This window comes from Marmota marmota, unplaced genomic scaffold (assembly GCF_001458135.2).
Source record: "Marmota marmota marmota unplaced genomic scaffold, marMar, whole genome shotgun sequence".
NCBI classification, from domain to species: domain Eukaryota; kingdom Metazoa; phylum Chordata; class Mammalia; order Rodentia; family Sciuridae; genus Marmota; species Marmota marmota.
The window spans coordinates 10236289-10248880 of record NW_025999944.1 but is presented as its reverse complement, the minus strand read 5'-3'; the positions used below and the strand labels follow the sequence as shown (position 1 = coordinate 10248880).

At 42.3% G+C, this 12592-nt stretch overlaps 1 protein-coding gene across 3 annotated transcripts in view; it reads right to left on the bottom strand.

Annotated features, from left to right (window-relative positions):
• Positions 1-12592, bottom strand: part of Psd3 (pleckstrin and Sec7 domain containing 3) — a 567268-nt gene that overhangs the window by 526389 nt on the left and 28287 nt on the right. For 2 of the 3 annotated variants that reach the window (XM_048801652.1, XM_048801654.1), the window contains one exon: positions 9393-9529. The exons of the other annotated variant lie outside the window; for it this stretch is intronic. The gene's annotated coding sequence lies outside the window, so the exon portion shown is untranslated. The remainder of the gene's footprint in view (positions 1-9392; positions 9530-12592) is intronic. 3 annotated transcript variants of the gene reach the window in all.

Genomic DNA, 12592 nt, shown 5'->3' with positions numbered 1-12592 from the left:
TTGGCATGTTAAATCCTAGATTCTCCCCCACCACCCAGCTATGCCAGAGCCATGCTGCAAGATCCATCCTTACCACAACATTGACCTCTGTCCCTGCATTTTTATACCACAACATGGAAAGTTGGCCCCGGGGGACACAGCAGTATCCTAGGCTCTACCCCCACACTGGGACAGCCAGCAATATCTTAAACCTACACAAAAGTGTCTATGAACCTCATAACTCACTAAAATCAACAAAATATATCTCCAGTTTCATGTCCCCTTCGAGCCTTAAAACTCCTGTGCACACTCTGAACAGTGAACGTGAGAGAGGAGGATGGGGGCACGTGGGAGTGGACAGAGACAGAGGTCTTGACCTATCATGCTCATACCTTAAAATTTTTTCCATATATTTTACAAGAACATCTGACCATGTAAACACATTGCTAAGGCTCTTCCCAGGATCTTGGAAGAGGTTCATGAGCATGAAGTGCCTGGAAATGCCAGCTTTATTAGTTCCACAATAAGTCAGCCTCTACCATAGGTTGGCCCTGGGCCAGTTTTCTAGGACATGCTCAGGTTCCTCAGTTCTCTCCTGTACCAATGTCCATGCCCTGCCCACCCACTGGGCTTCCTATTTACACAGGGCACCTCTGACCTCCAAGCTACCCCTTTAAATTTCTTTTTTTTTTTAATTTTGGCAATGCTGGAGATCGAACCCAGGGCTTCTCATATGCTCTACCACTGAGCCACATCCTCAGCCCTTTCCTCCCCCTTATTCAGCAGTGTTCATCATCAGGGTCAAGAAACCCTGTTGTCAAATCCTTTGTCTATCTCATATTTTTTTTTCAGGGGAGGAAGGTAACCAGGGATTGAACTCAGGGGTGCTTAACCACTGAGCCACATCCTCAGCCCTTTTTATTCATTCAGTTTTTATTTAGAGACAGGGTCTCACTGAGTTGCTTAGGGCCTTGCTAAATTACTAAGGCTGGCCTTGAACTAGAAATCCTCCTGCCTCAGCCTCCCAAACTGCTGGGATTACAGGAACGCACCACCAAGCCTGGCTGCCTCAATTTCTTCCAGGTGGTCTGCTGCATCCAACAGAACACGTGCCTTCCCTTTGGCTTTTTACGATAGCCCAGGTTTCCTCCATTGTACTCCCTAGTTCTTATCTTCTCTGATCCTCTCTGAGTTTTGGAAAAAAAACATTTTTGAGTGTGTAAAAAAATCATGAAAATGCAAATACAATTTTACCAGGCAAAATTCTAGGTGGCAAAGAGTGGAAATCAGGAACCCCCTCAGACTTTGTATGTTTACAGTAACAGAAAAAAAGTTCACCAGTAGAAGATGTTATTATGGTTTTTTCGAGTGCATTTATCACAATGTGGATAACTTGGAAATAATTCTGGGAAGAGCATCAAAACATCAGAGGAGATTATGTAATACCAACCCAGAAGAATTTTGAACCCAGTTTGAAGAGGGAATGTTAGAGCCGCCTTTTAATAATTTTTATGTGCATTTGCAAGGATAAGGGTTAATAACATACCCTGGTGCAAAGCAATCTAAATTAAACCAAATGAATTAAATTAAGTCAAAGATAATTAGAGCTAACTGTTGTGAAACTCTATTAGGTTATGGAAAGCTCCCCAAGGAGACAAAAGGAACACCATTACTCAGAACCGAGAAACAATATCATCCCCCAGTGTCGTGAGTAACTGGCCTATGCTTCTTCCAGACACATGTTGACTATTTCTCTTCTCCAAATGCCATAATTGATTCTGGGGTAACTGCATCTTTATTTATCCAGTGCTAAATTAGGAGGACAAACTTCTTCATTAATATAATATTGAAATACAAAGACTGCTGCTGCCCCAATTAAAATATGGCCACATCATGGGATAGCTGAATTTCCCAGGAAAGCTAATTAATTTTGATGCTACACAATGAAGAATGTCAAACTGGAAAGAGAGGAACGAGAGCAGGGTTGACAAGTTTCACCCAGAAATCTTACTCTAATTCATGAATAGTGTCTGCTTGGGGCTTAGAGTTGAGAAGAGTTTTAAGGGAAATATCATGATCAATTAGTGATGCCTGCTGTGGTATAGGATAAACAAGCCACAGTTTGTCTGCCATTTGCAAAACTCTCCTAGATGACAGCTAAAGGTCAACCAGCCAGGACCTCATCAGAATCCCAGCTCTCCCAGGCATCTGGACACTGCTCCGGAGTCTTGGAGGTGAGTGCTTCTGCTCCTCTCTTAAAGGATGCCAGTGTAAGCTGGGCCTAGGAACCTGTGTATGAAGTGCCACTCCCTTAGGTTCTGGGACTCAAGACTAGAACTGTGCCCTCTGGCTTCAGGGAATGTGAGTTCATTTCACACAACTGTGTCATTTTAACTGTGGGGATGCTAAGACTAGAGAAGCTATCTAATTCAGAGTGGGGATGGAACCCAGCCCACGGAACTCCCAGACCTGTGACCTGAAGTTCTGTGGGAATTAGAGGCCCCTCCTCAGCTCATTCTCTGTGGTACTTGGTCCCAAGTTCTGTAGACAGATTAGTCTTAAAGCTATGTAGGGACTTGTCAGCCTCTGACCCATTGGCCACCTGTACTGGCAGGTTCTGTTCCTGTTTCCCTTTAGTTTGGGGTCGTGAGATCGGCCTTCTCGTGTGTTTCAGGATCCAGTGGCTCTGTAGCTCAGGGACGGCAGTCAGAGGGCTCCTAGAGCACTCCGTCAAAGCTCAGGTGACAATAGAGTCCTTTTCCACATAAGCTATGAAACTGGATATTCTTCACCTGCATTTAGGGAACCCTGAACCTGCTCTGACATTTCTCTCAGGGTGAAAGCCAGCTGAGGGGCAGGAATGAGTCAGACTCTGGTGTCAGGCTACACCCCAGGCTGACCTTGACCTTGCTCTGCCCGGTGGAGGCCCAGGCATGGCTAGGAGAAGCTTCCCTGCCTTGCCAGGGCATTGTCACTTTGCAGAGGGCCATCAAATCCATGTCAACCTGGCTGCTTCCTACTGGTGCCTTTCTCTCTTCCTATCAAGGCACCTAGGGATTTTTGACAACACGAGGGCCACCATCTTCTTTCTTCCAAAGACTGCACAAGGCACAGATGAAACTAAGAGAAGTGGAATTTCATATCAGCAGAAAGCTAAGATTTTCCTGTCTCCTTTCCGGGAGGGACATGTTTGTTCAGTGCCTGCCCTTTGAGCTTCCTTCTTTGTCTTATTACTTCCTAGACTTGGCTGGGGGTGAAGACCAGGAATCATGAACAGGCTGCTGGAGAGGCCGGACACCATCAGGCCTCTCTCCTCCCACAAGGACAGAAGCCCTTTCTGGTGTGGGACTTCGGCCATTTGTTTTCTTTATACATGAAGTGACTTTGGCTTGACTGGAAGGTCCATGTTGATCCAGCAACATATATTTAACATACATGAGACTAAAAGGGAAAATAAGCATAAGCTTAGTGTAATAATACAGTGTTGAGAATGGGGTGAGAATCCAATGATGCATTCCAAGAACCCTATGTTGATGGCTGGGGAGGTAGCTCAGTGGTAGAGCCCTTGCCTAGCATGCACTAGGCCCTGGGGTTCCATCCCCAGTACTGTGGGGATAGGGGTGGGTGGGGGACTCCTACATTCCTATTAGAAGTTGGTCACAACTGACAGTCCTTTCAAGGAGAACATTAGTATTTACTCGGTCAGAGTTTCCATAAAATAAGAACTATTCAGTTCCTTAGAAATAATGCTGATAGAAAAGCATAATGTAATCTTCAACACTTTCCTTTCAGTCAAGGTGAGGAGAGGGTTCACAGAGTTGTTTCTCATAAAACCTGCCTCTATAAATGGAGGAGATTGTGCCAAATACAATTCAAGAAAAGCAATTCTACCAGGACTCTGATGAGGTGCATTCCAGGAACACAGCTCTTGAACCAGCCTAGCCAGGAGTCTAGAGAAAAGGATGACTTGCGGATTCTTCAGGAACATCTCCATGCTGGGTCCTTTTACAGTATCTAACTCTATATGCACCTGTACTAAGGGGCAGAGCTCTGGTTATAGCCACATAGATATTTAAACTAAAATAGACCCCTACCCTTCCACAAACATATAGAGTAACTTGTAAACACATGGCCAATTTGAAAGAACAATTGGATGGTCTAGGTTCCAGCAGCAGTAGGCAGGCCTTGGGCAGAGCAGCAGGCTTCCACGCTATGTCCCTGGAGGACATGGGATCTCAACATAGAGCCAAGAGGCTTTATTGCTCCCAAGTGAATATTGTGGTGGGTCTTAGGCTTCAGCAAAGTAGGGGAATGAAACTAAGAAACAACTCAGCTCCTGGAGAGAAGAAGTATAAAAACTCTACCACTAGCATGTCTCTGGTTAGGATGCCATTTAAAAATGAAACTCAAATAAACAAACCAGAAAATGCTTCTAAAAGAAACGAAACTCCAATCCTGAACCACTCGTAAGTATAGAGTCCTAATTTATGGAATCATAGCTGTAAAATTAATCTAAAAATGGTTTCCAGACCTACAAAATCCATGGAACATTTGGCAGAAGAAAATGCAAAACAAATCTGCAGGGACATTTTCCTACCAAGGCTCCTGGGACACCCACAGAAGCAAACAACTTCTGAAGATGAGCTCACAGAAAAATTCACAAACCACACACACACACACCCTTATGGGGAAATCAGTAGATATAAATATACAGGAAAATGTGTGCTCCCCACCCAACTGAAATAGTAGACGGGATATATGAAATAACTATCTTTAAATAATTACAAAGTTAAAAGAGGGAATAGAAAACATGAAAGATTGGGACGATATAAAAGGGAGAATCTCAACATAATTTAAATATTCAAATTTAGTAAAATATTTACATACTTATTTATTTATTTTGATACCAGGGATTGAACCCAGGTGACCACTGAGCCACATTCCCAACCCCTTTTTGTATTTTATTTAGAGACAGGGGTCTCATTGAGTTGCTTAGCACCTTGCTTTTGCTGAAACTGGCTCTAAACTCTCAATCCTACTGCCTCAGCCTCCTGAGCCACTGGGATTATAGACGTGTGCCATCGTGCCCAGCACATATTTATTTTTAAATATTCAATATTATTGAAATTAAAAACTCTAAAGATGGGTTAAACAATAGATCCACATCAATGAAAGAGATGAAAGAACTGGCAACTCCTTAGAATTCAGCTCAATGAGATAAACCAATTCTAAGATATCAAATGATAGTGAGTTCAAAACTTTTCTAAGTCACAAAGTTTGTAAAAGGTAGAGCTTGGGTTGGAAGCCAGTGATCGGTACAGGGTGTCCTGAAAACACCCTCTGATCATTCACTCTTTAGGTTATTCCCCTTCTCTGCTGTATCATTCCAATCAGTATAATATAATGTTTGCATATCTCCCAAAATAAAAAAAGCCTCTCTTGACCTATATTTTCAGTCAATTACCAATCCCATTATTCACTGTTTATCACAACCAAAATTTGTAAGAGATTTCTGCAAAAAGCTGCCTGTATTTCCTTACCTACTATTTCCTCTCCAACCTACTCCATCGATCATCCATATACCACACTATCTTATAGCGCTTCTCTGAGCTTCATAGTGGTAAATGTGATTGCCTATTCAAATTTTAAATTTGCATTGTCTTAAAAATGTAAAAAAAAAAACAAGAAATAAATTATCTCCTCACAAGATATTTATTAATAACAAAGAAATCCACTGGGATAAATAACCTTAGTCAAGTAAAATTTGTCACTAATGAAATAAAGTGAAAAACAGATATGGTGCAAATCTGGATATAATTCACTGAGAAGGATACATAGCACCTCTTTGGTCCTGCTAATTAAATTTGATTAAAAGGAAGCCTTAGACAAATATTTAAATTAAGGGACATTAAAAAATGCTCTATAAATTTTTTTTAAAGGTGAGGCAATAAAAGACTATGAAAGATTTAGGAACCATTCCATATTTAAGGAAACTAAAGAGATTAAACAGACTAATACTATAGGCAATGTGTGTTCCTGGATTGGATTCTAGACCAGAAGGAAAAAAAAAAAAGTATTTTTCTTTAGCTGTCAAGGAAATCAGTAAGACATGTGGTGACATTTCAATGAGATATATGGATTACAGCAGTGTTAATTTCCTGATTTTTGTTAAATGTACTATGGGTATTTAAGAAAATTAATTTGTAGGAAAGATACATTCATAGGGGTAACAGTCGTCATTGCAACTTATTCAGTAAACTTACAACACACATGCAGAAGGTGAGAAAGCAGGAAGGGCAAGTTACTGACACTTGGAGAACCTGGGTGAAGGGGGCACAGGTATTCTTTGTATGATTTTTGCAACTTTTCTAAAAGTCAACTGTTTCAAAATAAATTGCATTCTGTACCCACGAGTAGAGCAAAAAGTGTAAGGAAGTCCCATGGCCCTGTCATCTGGCTTCAGTCATTACCAACTTGTGACTAATCTTGCTCCATCTCTACCTGCACCTTAAGATCCACAGGTGCCTCAGTCCTGAGGCATGCTCACTACACGGCTTTGCTGTCACCCTTGTAGCAATCCTACAAGAGGAAATGAAGGACAGGGCAGTTGAAGCTGAGAGCGCTTCGGAAACTTGCCCGTGTCCACACAGGTAGTGAGAACGTCAGGACTGAAACCCCAGCTTTCCCACTTAGGTTCATGGACCATTTCACTGCATACCTTATTCCAAAACAGCAATAGCAGGAACCCTAGTGCTATGGGCTCTCGGGAGTCTCCTTTCTCTGCCTGAGCCTGTGCCACCATCTCCTCCTACACTGCCCAGGGTTCTCAGGTCTTGAGGCCTGAAAAGATGCCAAGAAGTCCCACCACCTCCCACATCCCCAATGGCTCAAATGCTACCTTGTGGGTGGAGATGACTCTGCCTCTTGTCATCTCAACCTTTCCAAGGAAGATGTCCTGGATCTCTCCTGAGGACATAGGCCTTTACTATTTTGACTTTATGGTGCAGTTAACTCTTTATAATCCCTCTCTGCATCTAAGAAGTGGGTTCTTGATGGTGTATGTGTATGTGTATGTGTATAATACCTTCTTCATCCATTAGGTCCTAGTACCCTCAGTTAGTAATGTGGAGAGAATTAAGTAAAGAGACTGTTTACAAAGATGTGAGCACAGTTTAGGAAAATGAAATAAATACACTTGCCTCTCTCCCTCTTTGCTCACCCCCACTGTCCTCCACCTGTTGACCACCTCCAGGCCTGAATAGCTCCTGAAACCCATTGGAGTCACAGACAGGGCTGCCAGGCCACCAGATCCCCTGGTGAGGAACTCCTGTCACCTGGTCCATTCTAAACAGAAGCCAGAAGGCCAGGGAACCTGTTGGTGGAGGCCAGCCTCCCAGGGTACAGGGCAGGAGGCAGAAAGTGGGAACAGGGAGAACATGTCCACATCTTTGCATCCCCAGCATGTCACGTGCCCAGCACATTGTTGGTGTACAGAAATATTTTTAATTGAGTTGCTTAATCTTAGATGCTGCTCATTGATATGCCTTAGGAAAAAAAAATCCCTTTTCCTTTTTTTCTGGATTGCTACAACATGTTTAACACAATTTGAATCAGAGAAGCACCAAATATATCCAAGTTTCAAGTGTTACATTGTTTTGATGAATTCAGAATTCTAAGTCAAAACACAAGACTAATTGCTCTATTTAGAAATGACACACACTGATATACAGGGCTGTCTGATTCTGAAGTTATAACTCTATTAAGTGGATTCAAAGATCTTGTATACTCCTTTATACTAGAAAAAATATATATTTTGGTTCTATATTTCTTATCCAGGGTCTAAGGATCTTTCTTTAGCATGTTTAATAACTAAAGTGCCGGGAGACTTAGACTGAATGGCAAATGCTGCTGCTAATGCTAAACATGCACAAATGGATCCTTGATGCCACCCCTAAAGGAACAGGACCATGGGCTCCTGACTCCCCACAGTATTGCCACAGTAACCAAGCGGGCCCTGCTAGGCTGGTCTTCCAGGTCTGCCAAGCTCTCTTTCCGCAGTGGTCAGATTCTCTGCTTTGATGAGTACATCTTCCTGGTGATGTTTGCAACACAAAATCCCAGCCTCTCAGGCCACTCGGTACTCACTTGTCTAACTCATCTTTTTAACAAAAACACCCTGCAATGTCCGCAACCTGCACTCAAGCTCCTTGAACATCTATAATTAATAAACTGAGATTGTGGCTCTAATAACTAACTTGCCAGTGGCCGCTAACTTGCTGACCCAGGGGAGTCCTGGTTCCAGCCTGGACTAGGTGTGATCACTGGCGGTAGCCGCTTCTGTTCTTAAATTATTCCAACTTGGTTACCCCACTTAAGGTCAGGCCTCAGTTTCTCCTTCAGGGTTTTTTGGTACATAGATGATAACACTCCTTCAGTAACGCCATCACTAGTGTTCCAATTCCACTACGATGCTGTTGTTCATCAGTTCACTGCCATACTGTGTTGGTTTCCTGTGGCTACTGTAGCCAGTGACCACAAGCTTGGTGCTCGACATAGCAGAAATTTATTTGCCCACAGTTCTGGAGGCCAGAAGTCGGGTCTTCACTCCCTCCAGGGGCTCCAGGGGAGAATGCCTCCCAAGGAGACGCCTTTTCTGTTGGCATCCCTAAGCTCTGTGGCAGCATCGTTGGCAACTCTGCCTCCCAAGTCACATTACCACCTCCTCCTCTTCTGTCTTCTCCTCTTCTAATTTCCCTCTCCCCTCCCCTACACGGGCAGTTGCCATTGAACTTAGGTCCCACCCAGACAGTATAGAATGAGCTCCTCATCTTAAGACCCTTTACCCAATCACATCAGCAAAGACCAATTTTAAAAATAGGACACATTCACAGGTTCACCTGGGAATAAGAGACATGTCTTTTGCAGGGCCCCTGTTCAAACCACTACCCCATATTAAAGTGAAGCTTGTATTTGCTAGCCATATTTTTTTTTTTGAAAAAATGAGCTTTCTGTGTTATTTTTTCAAAGATTCCATGAGCCATTTACACTTGACATAATTAATTATACTTCACAGGTTCCCAATACAAATTAGAAACCAATCCAGGACAGCCTACCTGGCCTGCTCTGGGAACTCTGCTTTCTATAACCCTGTTTGCAGTAGATTATGTCACTTCTGCTCATTAGTCCAGTTTATTTAGAGAGTCCATGATTGGAACCAGGGTGAGGTGCATGAGGCGCTTGCCCAGGACACAAAATTTCAGTCATCAAGATAAGACTTCAGGCATCAAGATAAATAATAGTGATCACTGAGGTTTTTGCCGCTCCCTTCAATAAATTTTACGTTTGTCAAACTATCCCTCATCTTTTGGCACCCCTGAAGTTTGCAGCCAAGGTGACTGTGTCCCTTTACTCACCCAGAATCCGTGTCCTTTGCTAAAGTCTCATGGATGCCAGGCGTTGTAGCTTCTATTTGTGGCAATCGCAACCACGAGTGTATAAATCTGCTCTTTCCTTTCTGCCCTCTGTATTGCTTAGACCATAATCTGTATCACTGGTAAATAACAGTAGCCAGGTAAGTGTTTCGCTGGGTTTAGCATTTCTCAATTACCCAGCCCTTTCCCTGCTCCCCTACCACCAGGCTGCCCCACAGTCTCCGCCTACTCTGAAATCCAGGGGAAAAAAACAACATACTTTCTAAGACTCCTTTTTGAGGTCCCATCAAACTAGTTATTGCTGGATTTTTTTCTGGATTAGAAAGGCACATTTAAATCAATCTACTGAGTGACTCTAAATGCTCCCCCTCCAAAAATAGAAAAACAAAACTTTCAAAACCTCATATCCTCATTTTTCTTTCTATTGGAAAGCACATGCTGATGCATTACCGCAGTGTCATCTCATCTCTGACAGGTTAGACTGACAGGTTAGACTGTTATGCAAATCATTAGCCACCATCCCCAAGGCTGTCGTGACCAGCAGTGTCTTCCAAGTCAAGCCATCAGGATCTGAGAGAGCCTGGCCCCAAAGATCTCTGTACCTTCTCTATGCTACCTCTTCCTATGTGTCTGCCCTCATCTCTGAGAACTCTCAGCATTTGTGGGATCTTTCCAAGAGTCTTGGTCTGAAACTCTGTACTTAGACAGAGCCTCCTTTTCATGAAAATGTACGTCCGTAGCATGTGGGAGCGTGTGACATGAATCAGGATGACTGATGGGGGCACTGCACAGCCCCTCACCAAGGAGGGTCCCAGGAGAAACCATCTGCCCCACAGTGTTGGCTCCGAATCATTTTGGAACAAGATGGAACTGCTCAGCTGCTCTCTGTCCCAGCAATCACTTCCTGGGTCACTGCTCAGGCATGATGTCGAGCCAGAACAAGGTTGTAAGTTGTGTGGAGATGGCTGAATTTGTTGGGGATGTTCATATGGTTCTAAATGTAAATGCTTAAGAAAGAGAGAGAGGTGGGGAGAGGAAGAAAGGGAGAGGGAAGTCTTTGTTTTTTTTCTACCTCAAACCATGTATATACATATTCATGAGCTGGTGGCCACTGCATATTTATATAAGCTTGATGATTGTTTTCAGTTTGATTTGCTTCCTAGTCTTTAGTCTTAGCATGTGTTGTTTTTAAGGAAAAATAATCTATCCTTTGGTCAAGTTCAAGAACTTCTGGTATAATGTGGTTGACTATATAAATGGTTGAGAACAAATGTGAGAATAAACATGTTCAGTTTAGGCCTTATTAAACTAGTAGGGGAGAGGGATGGTTGATCAATAATTTAGTGGCTACTAAAAATATGAGGCAATATGCCCATATAATCTCTCTCAAACCATGACAGTATTAAAAATCATGTATACTTAATGACTTTTGCATGTGATGTTTGCAAACCATTTACCTTCTGAGTTATATTTTGGAGAAGCTAGTGGTAAGAGTTACGTTATTTAAGCACACACAGCTGGGTAAAAAAGAAAGAAACTGAATTGGTTGGAAAGCTGAAGGAGACTCCAGTTTGAAACTTAAAAAAAAAAAGAAAGAAAGAAAAGAGAAAAAAATGAGACTGAGGGCTGGGGCTGTAGCTCAGTGGCAGAGCACTTGCCTAGTACGTGTGAGACACAGGGTTCGATCCTTAGCGTTGCATAAAAAATAAATAAAATAAAGGCATAATGTCCATGATGTCTACAAAAATTAAAAAAAAAATGAAACTGAATAACCTGAAAACTATGATTGAGACTAGGTTTATTCTAACCATATTTTGAAATAATAGGATTGTTCTTCCTGTGAGGTTTGAATGCTTTAGTTTTCAGTGATTTTATATATTAAAAGGGGAAAGGGCTAGTGAGGGGAGAGTTAGAAGATAGAACAAAATAGACAAAAACAGAAGAAAGAAGCTAATGCTGAAAGAATGCCCTTGGAACTCTGCCTTCTTCTGATGGGGACCGCTACCTTTGCATTCAATTCCCACTTGAAAATCCAAGGGAAGCCTTCCAGATGAGAGAGGTCAGAGCTCGGCTTTCATAGCCAAATGGAACATTGTTGACCGGTTTCCCCGTGTTTCCTTGGAATTACTCTGCTAACTCGGGTCTAAATAGCAGGATTCCACAGCCCTCTGGGTGTGTACTACATGTTACATGAAACCAAATGTTCAGAAAGAAAAAAAAAATTAGAGACTTGTGCTGTTGTGAGCATTTAATTTTCAAACCAGTCCCATCATTCTTCATCAGCCACGTATGAAGTGACGGAGATAACAGTTCCTGAAGCTCCTCATGCCATGCGCTGTGTGGCTCATCTGCCTTCCATTACACACTTGTGCCAGGCTCAGATGGATGGGCATCCTCAGCCACACCCTCTGGTCCAATTACAGTGATGCTGCCTTGTGATGCTTTTGCTCTCTCTTTATAGCACTTGAGCTTGTGCTAGGGACAGCTCCTTGATCTTTTTTTGTTGCTTTAGAAAAAGTGGAAATATTGTGTGGAGAATATTAAGAGAAGACCAACCCCCTAAATATGCTTCAAAACCCATAAAAACATGACACTTAAGGAAAAAAAAGTAAAATCAAATGAAGAAAAATACATTCTGGGTTACTTGCACCATTTCTTTGAATAGTGTTGCAGGGAATTCTAGCTGACTTTAAATTTCAAAGGTACAATTTTTAAAGACACTTAATGGACCAAGCCTTGGCTGTAGAAGGATGTATTGATTTAGTCCTTTCAGCTGGATGGAAGACAAATTTGATAATGTTAAAGAGACCATCCACATTGATTTTGCAATTGGGATTCTGTTTAGACAGGCTTTGTAAATTCATGGATCTAGCCTCAAAAATAGGCACCTGATGCCAGATCTTACCATTTGCAAAGGCAAAGCCAGAGAGATGAGCCTCCTGGCAGTACACCACTGGTAATCTGGCTTCTTTTTTTTTTTTTTTAATTTTTTATTGTGGGTTGTTCAAAACATTACAAATTTCTTGACATATCATATTCCACACTTTGATTCAAGTGGGTTATGAACTCCCACCTTCACCCCATACACAGATTGCAGAATCACATCAGTTACACATCCATTGATTTACATATTGCCATACTAGTGTCTGTTGTGCTCCGCTGCCTTTCCCATCCTCCCCCCT